Source organism: Equus caballus, chromosome 1 (assembly GCF_041296265.1).
Source record: "Equus caballus isolate H_3958 breed thoroughbred chromosome 1, TB-T2T, whole genome shotgun sequence".
Classification (NCBI taxonomy): domain Eukaryota; kingdom Metazoa; phylum Chordata; class Mammalia; order Perissodactyla; family Equidae; genus Equus; species Equus caballus.
The window spans coordinates 140,954,245-140,966,785 of record NC_091684.1 but is presented as its reverse complement, the minus strand read 5'-3'; the positions used below and the strand labels follow the sequence as shown (position 1 = coordinate 140,966,785).

At 36.2% G+C, this 12,541-nt stretch overlaps 1 protein-coding gene across 32 annotated transcripts in view; it reads right to left on the bottom strand.

Moving 5' to 3' along the window:
- The window catches only part of CSNK1G1 (casein kinase 1 gamma 1), a 189,430-nt gene that overhangs the window by 154,709 nt on the left and 22,180 nt on the right, over positions 1-12,541 (bottom strand). Inside the window, exon 2 of one of the 32 annotated variants that reach the window (XM_070234708.1) lies at positions 4,524-4,650. The exons of the other annotated variants lie outside the window; for them this stretch is intronic. The gene's annotated coding sequence lies outside the window, so the exon portion shown is untranslated. The remainder of the gene's footprint in view (positions 1-4,523; positions 4,651-12,541) is intronic. 32 annotated transcript variants of the gene reach the window in all.

Below are 12,541 nucleotides of genomic sequence, written 5' to 3'. Positions count from 1 at the left end.
ACCTGTAGACGGAACTCTCCTCAGGTCCACACAGAGGGCCAAGGAGTTTCTCCTGTTTTTGCACCTCCATACCAAAAAGAATTCTGAAAAGCACTTGAATTTATTCTGGCTTGTTTATATTTATTACACTTGCAGACAGACCCAGAAACGTCTTTCCCTCCTATGACTTCATACTGAATTTACAAAAATCCATTGAGTCTTCTGGGTCAATCTGCAGTAGTAGTCTCTGACTGGGAAACAGCCTCTCAACTGAAAACACTAAAAAGATAATGTTTCAGAGAAGTAGAGGAGGAAACAGCCTCCTCTCGCCTCAAAGGAGAAAAAGTGCTGCTAACTGTGTTCAATACCATCACACTAAAATAAGAGACATGCATATCAGTTTCACTTTGAAATATTAAAAGCAATGACTAAAAAGGGTGTTTCTTCCTTAAAACCAAGAAAAAGCACAACAGGAAAAGAAACATCTGGTAGGCCCACTAAAAAAGAAACAAACAAAACAACACCCCAAATTCCATATTTTAGCACTGCTTTGTGAAGCATTAATTAAAACCAACCCTCCTCTAGTAGCTTGCTCAGAAGTCAAACATACACCTGCCCACAGGATTCCCACGAGCCTGGACCAAATTCAATTACCAAGGCAGTGTGGTGAAACACAAAATTTTGTACATTGGCTGCATAAAAAGTCTGAGCCTAAAACAATGCTTTATAATTCTAGAACAGGAAAAATGCGGTTACTCAAAAGATAACTGGGTTTCACTTCCCCCTTTTCCTTTTATACTTCTTGTTAATAACCATAAATCACTTCAATAATTACATAAAATCTTCACTCTTAAAGACTAAAGGACAATATCTGATAATTACAAAATGCCTACGGGAAACGTGACATTAAAATAGGAAGTAAAAAATTTTCTTTTAATGAATATTCTAAGAATAAAATTATCAGCGTACTGATCTTCAGATTAATCGTTTTCTCTTCCCAAATTATCACTCATACCTAGCTAACGTTTCTAACCCTTTTCTTAATTAGCCTTTACCCTGTTCCACCTTCGAATCTATACATGCTTCTACCAATTACAATTCTGTCTAACCAAATACTTCTAAAGAATATACTGCAGGTATATGCGCCAAACTGTATCTGTGCACAGATTTAAATATCTTGAAGTATAATAATCCCATATTAGTCTAATCATTAGGATATGTCTTAAATTGATGAATTTGCTAGAAAATTAAAGTTTATCCTTTTAAACCCTAAAACTAAGTGTAAGACATACATACTTTATAACTAAATAGAATCCACTATAAAAATAAATACAAAATAAATTAACCAATTGTTCTTAATTCAATGAGAAAAAGAAATGAGACATAAATGCTGGAAAGGAAGAGAAACAGGGAAGAGAGAATGTTTTACAGCATATTCTTACACATGGATGCTAGGCAGCCAAACACATGATACTATGCAAATACATAATGCTCCTCTTTGATGACTGAAAACCACCACTATGTTTTTCTAAGAAAAATTACATCATCAAGCCATAATGAAGAATGTAAGACCAAATGCTACTATACTAAACGGCCCGAGGCTACTAAACTTTAAGACTATAATTTTTTCTTTATATTGTATCAAAAGTCACTTCCTGACAGTTGGTGTGTTCAGCTCCAGCAGTACTTTCCTTTCCTGGTTTATAATGGGCCTCCTTTAACTTGCTATGAGCTACAAGCAAATCTGTTAGGAAAGTTAGGTGTCTTAGTGAAGTCAGATTATGCTCCTGGAAGCTTCAGGAGTATACTCTTAAGAAAAGTACATGAGTTTTAGGACTCAGACTTTTAGAATACACACTTCCAAGCCTACACTCAATTCTCAGTTGTGTACATATGAAGTCTCAAAGGGACATAAACTACAAGAGTTCACATGGGTGTAAAACTATGGTTGGATAAAAAGAGCCACTTTGGGGCTGGCCCTGTGGCCCAGTGGTTAAGTTCACGCACTCCACTTAGCGGCCCAGGGTTTCGCTGGTTCGGATCCTGGGTGCAGACACTGCACTGCTCATCGGGCCATGCTGAGGAGGTGTCCCGCACGCCATGGCTGGAAGGACCCACAACTAAAAATATACACAACTATGTACCAGGGGGATTAGGGGAGAAAAAAGGAAAAATAAAATCTTAAAAGAAAGGGCGACTTCATTTCATAATTATGTCAAATACAGCAGATCTAGGAGCAGTAGGTAGACATGATTTGTGTACTGAAAATGATCACTGCTCCTTAATTAATAAGACATAGCCTTATGTTTTAGAAAGGGCAGACTAGTTGGAAGATCAGCCCAAATAATGTCTTTCTTACCATATGAACTGTAATAATTTAAAAACATTTAATGGGACCAGCACCATGGCCGAGTGGTTAAGTTCACACGCTCCACTTCAGAGGCCCAAGGTTTCACCAGTTCGAATCCTGGGTGCAGACATGGCACCATTCATCAAGCCATGCTGAGGCGGCATCCCACATGCCACAACCAGAAGGACCCACAACTAAGAATATACAACTATGTACCAGGGGGCTTTGGGGAGAAAAAGGAAAAAAAAAATAAAATCTTTAAAAACATTTAAAAAAGGAAAAAGAAAGGCTATGTGTTAAAATAGAAACAATAAACCACGTCAATAAAAGACTAATTTCTAATTAAGAGTCCTTTGGGTACATTCCTAATACAAATAAATAGGAAGAGTCTACAATTAAAATGTGAAATGTAGGGACTGGCCCGGTGGTGCAGCGGTTAAGTGCATACATTCCACTTTAGCGGCCCAGGGGTCAACGGCTTTGGATCTTGGGTGTGGACATGGCACTGCTTGGCATGCCATGCTGTGGTAGGCATCTGACATATAAAGTAGAGGAAGATGGGCATGGATGTCAGCTCAGGGCATCTTCCTCAGCGAAAAGAGGAGGATTGGCAGCATTTAGCTGAGGGCTAATCTTCCTCAAAAAAAAAAAAAAAAGGAAAAAAGTGAAATAGAAAGGCCTTTAAAGCAACTTGCTCATTGTTAGGGTAGCCAGTGCCTCTATGATTCCGATTCCACCAATAATTTTCTTAGCAAACTATCTTTTCTATAGATGTTTTTCAGGCACGGGTGGAGATGATTTTTAGTAGCTATAACCCAACAAACCTTCAGGGCCACATAATACTTGCACCACATCAAAAGTCAAAGTGGACTTGTCAGCACTCTACCAAGTCTTATACACATGACAATGTAAACTAGAAAAACCAGGTCCTAGGGCCAGCCCGCTGGCACAGCACTTAAGTTCGCAAGTTCCACTTCAATGGCCTGGGATTCGGCAGTTCAGATCCCGGGTGTGGACCTATGCACCACTTATCAAGCCGTGCTGTGGCAGGTGTCCCACATATAAAGTAGAGGAAGATGGGGATGGATGTTAGCTCAGGGCCCGTCTTCCTCAGCAACAAGAGGAGGATTAGTGGCAGATGTTAGCTCAGGGCTAATCTTCCTCAAAAAAGAAAAAAAGAAAAAGAAAAAGCAGGTCCTTTGCAATTTTCATCACCATCTAACATTTCAGAAATTAATACAACAGTGATGTGTCTCAAACTGTACTAATTAATTTTTACATAAATTCCATTTAATTCTACTTGTTACTTTACATTTAGTTACCAAACAAAAATGATATCCAAAGGCTGCACAGGACTATGTTGTATTATACACATTAAAGATGTCATACAAAAATAACACTTTTCATCTACAAAACTGTCAAAGATGAAAGAAAATCATGACGCCCAACATTGGCCAACTCCAGAGAAACACTTCCATGACTTGCTGAGGGGGCTGTACCACCTCTACAGAAAATGTTCATTTATCAAGACCAAAGGAAGAAATAATAATGTACATATATTAAACCGTAAGGAAAGAAGTTTCCTAAGGAAATAATCAAAATATTTAAGAAGTTATAGCAGAAAATATCTGAAATAACCTAAAAACCAACAACAGAGATGTAGTTAAATAATTTGTGTGTTATATAGCTGTTAAGTAACTATCTGATAACATGAAATAATTTTCTCAATGTTAACTGAAAAGAGGATACTAAATCATATAATTCAAATTTTATTTAAAAAATATACTTTTTATATATCACAAATAATCATAGAAAAAATGGAAAAGAAAGTTTAATTGCGGGGCTGGCCCAGTGGCACAGCGGTTAAGTTCACACGTTCCGCTTCTCAGCGGCCCGGGGTTCGCCATTTTGGATCCTGGGTGCGGACATGGCACCACTTGGCACGCCATGCTGTGGTAGGCGTCCCACATAGAAAGTAGAGGAAGATGGGCACAGATGTTAGCTCAGGGCCAGGCTTCCTCAGCAAAATGAGGAGGACTGGCAGTAGTAAGCTCAGGGCTAATCTTCCTCAAAAAGAAAAAAAAGAAAGAAAGTTTAATTGCTAATAATGATTACTCTCTAGGAGGTAGTACATGTTTTTATTTTGTTCTTTATAACTGTCACATATTGTTCAAATTTCTTTTACAATACTCACACATAAAATAATCACATAGGGCCAGCCTGGTGTCATAGTGGTTAAATTCAAGTACTCTGCTTTGGCGGCCTGGGGTTCACAGGTTTGGATCGCCGGCATGGACCTACACATCGCTCATCAAGCCATGCTGTGGAGGCATCCACGTACAAAATAGGGGAAGATCGGCACAGATGTTAGCTCAGGGTAAATCTTCCTCATCAAACAAATAAACAAATACATCATCATAAATTATTTGGGAAAAAACAAAAATCAAACCAAAGATCTTGTTCCCATCTCTAAAATAGTGATAAAAACTGAGATACTAAGAAAAAAAGTATTTTTAAATAGGAAAATAATAAATAGTACACATTATATTTTATGACAGGAGAATTGAAAAAACGTATATAAAGAAATAGAATTTAAAGAAATGCACACCAAACTGCTAAATTTTTCAATGGAGATAAAATTACAAGCACTTATACCTTGTTAAAAATTTGCAAAATATTGGAAATTTCTATAATGACTGTTTTACCTTTCTAAACAGCTGACCTTAATAAAGAGTCTTACAAATGCCATTGAAATAAAAAATGACATTTGCAAGGAAACATTAACATAAGAGTTTAATGAAACTGCCACCATAAAAACAAGTAGTTACTGGTTAGAAGTACACATCATGTCAAAGTTAAGACTTTATTTATTACACCTTATGATATTGCAATTAAATTACATTAGATTCACAATGTTTTAGAACTAGCAATCATATGTATGCTAAAGTTACATATACTATAGTCCTTGAAAAAGTACTTTAAGTTCTATAATGACCTGCTTTCAACAAAGATATTTCATTATTTACACACCAAAACACATGTGAACAGCACATATTACTTCTTTCTGGGCACATCACAGACTATTTTCAACTCAAACCAAGGTCTGAGGTCTCTGGTCACTCTAGTCAAAGACAAAATTAAATTCTCTGAACACTGGGAGTTGGTGCTGAGGATGTGAGGCATCCTCCAAAAGAGGAGGAGCGAACTCAGAATCATGGCAGAGTGAGTTGTTCCCTTTGTCTCGCCCCTGTAAGTTACAACTAAATGGACATTCATTAACCAGAAGAGGATTGCTCGCACAGCACAAAACGTCTGAGAGACCCAGAGAGCCATGCACCTGAAGGTAGGTGGACTGGATCCCTAGGAGGCAATAGAACTAGGTGAGTGCACATCACATTAATGAATATATGTGCACCTAACACAGGATCACCAAAGTATATCAACAACTATTAACAGATCTAAAGAGAGAAATCGACAGCAATACAATAACAGTAGGAGACCTCAACACCCCACTTACATCAACGTATAGATCATCCAGACAGAAAGTCCACAAGGAAACAACATCCTTAAATGAAATACTAGACCAGATAGACTTCATAGATATATGTATATAGAACATTCCATCCAAAAACAGCACAATACACATTCTTCTCAAGTGCACATGGAACATTCTCAAAGATAGGCCATATGATGGGAAACAAGGCAGGCCTCAATAAATTTAAGAAGACTGAAATCACATCAAGCAGCTTTTCTGAACACAATGCTATGAAACTAGAAATCAACTACAAGAAAAAAGCTGGGAAAGTCACAAGTATGTGGACACTAAGTAACATGCTACTGAACGACTGGATCAATGAAGAAATCAAAGGAAAAATTAAAAAACACCTGAAGACAAATGAAAACGAAAACAGAACATACCAACTCTTATGGGATGCAGCAAAAGCAATGGGAAGAGGAAAATGTATAGCAATACAGGCTTACCTCAACAGGAAGAAAAATCTCAAATAAGTAACCTTAAACTACACCTAACAGAACTAGAAAAAGAAGAAAGCCCAAAGTCAGCAGAAGGAGGTAAATAATAAAAATTACAGAAGAAATACATGAAATAGAGACTAAAAAAACAATAGAAAAGACCGATGAAACTATGAGCTGGTTCTTTGAGAACATAAACAAAATTGAAAAACCCTTAGCCAGACTCAGTAAGAAGAAAAGAAGGGTCAAATAAACAAAATTAAAAACAAAAGAGGAGAAACTAAAATGGATACCACAGAAATGCAAAGAATTATAAGAGAATACTATGAAACACCATTTGCCAACAAATTGGACAACCCAGAAGAAACGGATAAATTCTTAGACTCATACAGCTTCCCAAAACTGAATCAGGAAGAAATAGAGAATCTGAATAGACCAATTACAAGTAAAGAGAGTGAAACAGTAATCAAAAACCTCACCCAAAACAAAAGTCCAGGATCAGATGGCTTCTCTGGAGAATTCTATCAAACATTCAAAGAAGGTTTAATAACTATCCTTCTCAAAGTATTCCAAAAAACTGAAGATGACGGAACACTTCCTAACTCATTATATGAGGCAAACGTCATGCTGGTAGCAAAATGAGACAAGGACAACATAAAGAAGAAAAATTACAAGTCACTATTGCTGATGAACACAGATGCAAAAGTACTCAGCAAAATACTGGCAAACTGAATTCAGGAAAACATTAAAAGGATCATACATCATGATCAAGTGGGATTTATAGCAGGCACACAGGGATGGTTCAACACCCACAAATCAATCAGTATGATACACCACATTAACAAAATGAGGAATAGAAATTACATGATCATTGCAATAGATGCAGAGAAAGAATTTGACAAGATTCAGCATGCATTTATAACAACAACTCTCAATAAAATGGGCATAGAAGGAAAGTACCTCAACATAATAAAGGCCATATGTGACAAACCCACAGCCAACATCAGACTCAATGGTGAAAAACTGAAAGCCATCACTCTGAGAACAGCAACAAGGCAAGGGTGCAAACTCTCGCCACTCCTATTGAACATAGTAGTGGTGGATTTGGTCAGAGCAATTAGGCAGGAGAAAAGAAACAGAAGGTATCCAAGTTGGAAAGGAAGAGGTAAAATTCTCACTGTTCACAGACACGATTCTATATCTAGAAAACCCTAAAGAATCCACCAGAATGCTATTAAAAATAATCAAGTATAGCAAAATTGCAGGGAACAAAATCAACTTACAAAAACCAGTTACATTTCTATACACTAAGAATGAACTAGCAGAAAGAGAATACAAGTCCATTTACAATCGCAATAAAAAGAACAAAACATCTAGAAATAAGTTTAACCAAGGAGGTGAAAGACCTAATCAAAGAAAACTATAAGACATTACTGAAAGCAGTCAATGATGACATAAAGAAATGGGAAACTATGCCTTGCTCATGGATTGGAAGAATTAACATATTTAAAATTTCTACATTACCTAAAGCAATCTGCAGATTCAATGCAATCCCAATCAGAATCCCAACGACATTCTTCAAAGAAATAAAACAAAGAATTCTAAAATTTATATGGAACAGCAAAAGACCCTGAATAGTCAAAGCAATCCTGAGAAAAAGGAACAAAGCTGGAGGCATCACAGTCTCTGACTTCAAAATATACTACAAAGCTATAGCAATCAAAACAGCATGGTACTCGCACCAAGACAGACACACGGATCAATGGAACAGAAGTGAGAGTCCAGAAATAAAACCACATGTGTATAGACAGCTAATCTTCAAGAAAGGCACCAAGAGCATAAAATGGAGAAAAGAAAGTCTCTTCTGTAAATGGTGCTGGGAAAACTGGACAGCCACATGCAAAAGAATGAAAGTAGACCCTCGTCTTACACCATATACAAAAATTAACTCGAAATGGACTAAAGACTTGAATGGAGACCTGAAACCATAAAACTGCTAAAAGAAAACATAGGCCATAAACTCTGACACCAGTCTTAGTAGCAACTTTTTGAATACCATGTTTTCTCAGGCAAGGGAAAAAAAGAAAGACAAAAGCTATTACATCAGACAAAAAAAGCATCTGCAAGGCAGAGGAAACTATGAAAAGATAGAAAGACAACCCACCAACTGGGGGAAAATATTCGTAAATCATATATCCAACAAGGGGTTCATTTACAAAATATATAAAGAACTCATACAACTCCACAACAAAAGCAACCTTATCAAAAAGTGGGCAGAGGATATAAAGAGACATTTTTTCCAAAGAATATATACAATGGCCAACAGACACATGAAACATGTTCAACATCACTAATTATTAGGGAAATGCAAATCAAAACTACAATAAGATATCACCTTACACTGTCAGAACGGCTATAATTAACAAGACAAAAAATAACAAGTGTTGGAGAGAACGTGGAGAAAAGGGAACCCTCATACACTGGCTGGTGGGAATGCAAACGTTGCAGCCACTATGGAAAACAGTATGGAGATTTTTCAAAAAATTAAAAATACAAATACCATATGATCCAGCTATCTCACTACTGGGTATTTATTCAAAGGACATGAAATCAAAAATACAAAGAGATCCATACACCCTTATCCTCATTGCAGCATTATTCACAATAGCCAAGACGTGGAATCAACCCAAGCGTCTGTCAACTGATGAATGGATAAAGATATAGTGTATGTGTGTGTATATATATACGTAATATATATATATTATATATATGTACACAATGGACTACTACACAGCCATAAAAAAAGACAAAATCATCTCATTCGCAACAACATGGATGGACCTGGAGGGTATTATTTTAAATGAATAAAGTCAGACAGAGAAAGACAAACACCATATGACTTCACATGGTATGTGAATTCCAACATTTGTATAGTGATTCAGAGAAACTAGAGGATTGGTCATGAGCACAATACAGTCTACAGAAGCTGATATACAATAACTTACAGCAGAAATTACACGTTATAAATCAATATGACCTCAACAAAATTTTTAAAGAAAGAAAATAAATTCTCCCAATCCTATAATTGGTCATCCTGCATAACAATGTGGAGAATCAATTCCATTTTATTATTAAAGATTAAGTGGACTCAATGTTTAGCTCCCCCCAAATAAAGAACATTTGATGATTCTGAATAACCAACTCAACACACTTTAATACATTTTAGTACCAAAAGAAAACCAAAGGCACACGCTCTTGTGTACAGGGACGAATGCCTCAAATGGAGGAAGTGAGTGTAAGAACTGAAGTAAGGGCTAGAAATTGTGGATTCCGATCATAAATAAGCCAGTCACCCAAGGTAACAGTTATTATTTCAAATTTCTCAGCCATATAGTTAGACTTATTAAAAAATAAGTCATTAAAGCTTTGAAAAAGAGAATTAAAACAAATTTTTTAACCAAAGAAAAAGAATTCATTGTCGAAACCAGGGTGTACATAAAGACAAATCCCAAATCCCAATGGCCTTGAAATTAGTACCGTTAAGTGGGGCAACTTAGAAAGATTTAAAGTATGTTTAGTAATCAGAGGAGGTTATTTTAATATCAAAGATGTAAACCTTAGTTTAATCATAGCTGAGTACAAAAAGAGAGTTATGCTGTTAGTACTGTCCTAACAAGAAGGGTACATACAATACAGCCTTGCCCATGAAATGATTAAAAGTGTGCAGTTCAAAAACAAGGATAACGGTTAACCATATATACAATAAAAATAGAATATGTTATTTACTATTAATCATTTATTGATTAAAATATATTAACTCAAAATATATTTAGGTATATTAAATACAGAAATACAGTAAAAAATGTGGACGTACTACATGAAACAATTTACATTTAATCATTCTCAAATATTTCTATAGTAAATACATAACTCCTACTTTAACCATGTTAGTCCTAGTCCTTCCTTACTTCATTCAACAATCATCTTGGTTATGTGCTTGTTTTTTGGATTTTAGCATTTTTATCTTTTCTTATCTGAAAAAGCAATATTGCTGACATTCTTCATTTGTTAAGTTAAAACTAAGATGAAATTATGTTTCCAGTTTTTAAAACTTATGACACTGAGTGAAGTTAATGATAAGAAAAATGATGAAAGTGTTTAACAGCAAGATTTTGGAATTACTATATGAAAAGAGCTTGCGGGGTAGGGGGTGTGTGCAGTGGGTGGGTTATACTTCAATTTCTGGAAATATAGCGAATTGAAAAGAGAAATTGACAGTTCTACATTAATAGTTGGAGGCTTCAACACTCCACTTTCAATAAGAGAACAAAGCAGACAGAAGATCAACAAGGAAATAGAGTACTTGCACAACACTGTAAACCAACTAGACCTAACAGACATATATAGAACACTCCACACAACAAACAGAATACATATTTTTCTCAAGTGTACATGGAACATTCTCCAGCAGAGATAATATGTTAGGCCACAAAACAAATCTCAATAATTTTAAAAGACTGAAATCACACAAAGTATCTTTTATAATGGAATGAAACTAGATATCAATTAACAGAAGAAAAACTGGAAAACTCACAAATAGGTAAAAACTGAAAAACATACTCTTAGACAACCAGCCGTTCAAAGAAGAAATCACGGGACTGGCCCTGTGACCCAGTAGTTAAGTTCACGCACTCCGCTTAGGAGGCCCAGAGTTTCCCTGGTTTTGACCCTGGGCACAGACCTAGCACCGCTCATCAAGCCATGCTGAGGCAGCGTCCCACACAGCACAACCAGAAGGACCTACAACTAGAATATATGACTATGTACTGGGGGGCTTCGGGGAGAAGAAGAAGGAAAAAAAACAAAACAAAAGATGGTTCTTTGAAAAGATCAATGAAAATTAACAAACTTTTAGCTAGACTGACCAAGAAAAAAAAGACAGACGACTCAAATTACTAAATTCAGAGATGAAAGTGGGGACAATTCTACAGACCTTAAAAATAAAAAGAGACTACTATGAACAATTGTATACCAACAAATCAGAGAACCCAGATGAAATGTACATGGTCCTATAAACACATACAGTTACCAAAACGATTGCAGAAGAAATAGAAAATCTCAACAGACCTTCAACAAGAGACTGACTCAATATTCAAAAGTTCCCCCAAAAGAAAAGCCCAGGACTGCTTGGCTTCACTGGTAGATTCTACCAAACATTTAAAGAATAATTAACCCTTTTCAAACTCTCCCCAAATCCAGAAAAGGATAGAACATTCATTCTATGAAGCCAGGATTACCTTGATGCCAAAACCAGGTAAAATATCACAAGAAAAGAAAATTATGGATTAATATCCTTTACAAATACAGATATAAAAGTCCTCAACAAAATACCAGCAAACCCAATCCAAAAGCATATTAAGAGGATCACACATTATGACAAATTGAGATTTACACTAGGTAGGTAAACTAGGAAAATAAAAACATAATATGGCACATTAGCAGAATGAAGAAAAACCATACGATCATCTTTACCAATTCAAAAAAAAATTTGACAAAACCCAACACTCTATCATGATAAAAACACTCAAATTATAGGGGGCTGGCCCAATGGCGCAGCGGTTAAGTTCGCACATTCTGCTTCTCAGTGGCCCGGGGTTCGCTGGTTCGGATAGTGGGTGCGGACATAGCACCGCTTGGCACGCCATGCTGTGGTAGGCGTCCCACGTATAAAGTAGAGGAAGATGGGCACGGATGTTAGCTCAGCGCCAGGCTTCCTCAGCAAAAAGATGAGGACCGGCAGTAGTTAGCTCAAGGCTAATCTTCCTCAAAAAAACAAACAAACAAACAAACAAAAACACTCAAACTATAAACATAAAAGAACTTCTTCAACATGATAAAGGGATTTTATGAAAAGTTCGCAGCATACTCTATGGTGAAAGACTGAAAGCTTTCCCTCTGAAATCAGGAATAAGACCAGGATGCTCTGGTTTGCCTCTTCTATCCAACACCACACTGGAAATTCTAGCCAGAGCAATTAAGCAAAAAAAAAAAAAAGCCATGTACACTGGACAACAGAATCAAATTCTCTCTATTCACAGATAATATGATCTTACATATGGAAAATCTAACGACTACACACTCAAACATTATTAGTAAAAGTTATTATTAATAAATCAGCACAAAAAATCAGTTGTATTTCTGTACACTGTCAATGATCAATCTGAAAGCAAAATTAAGAAA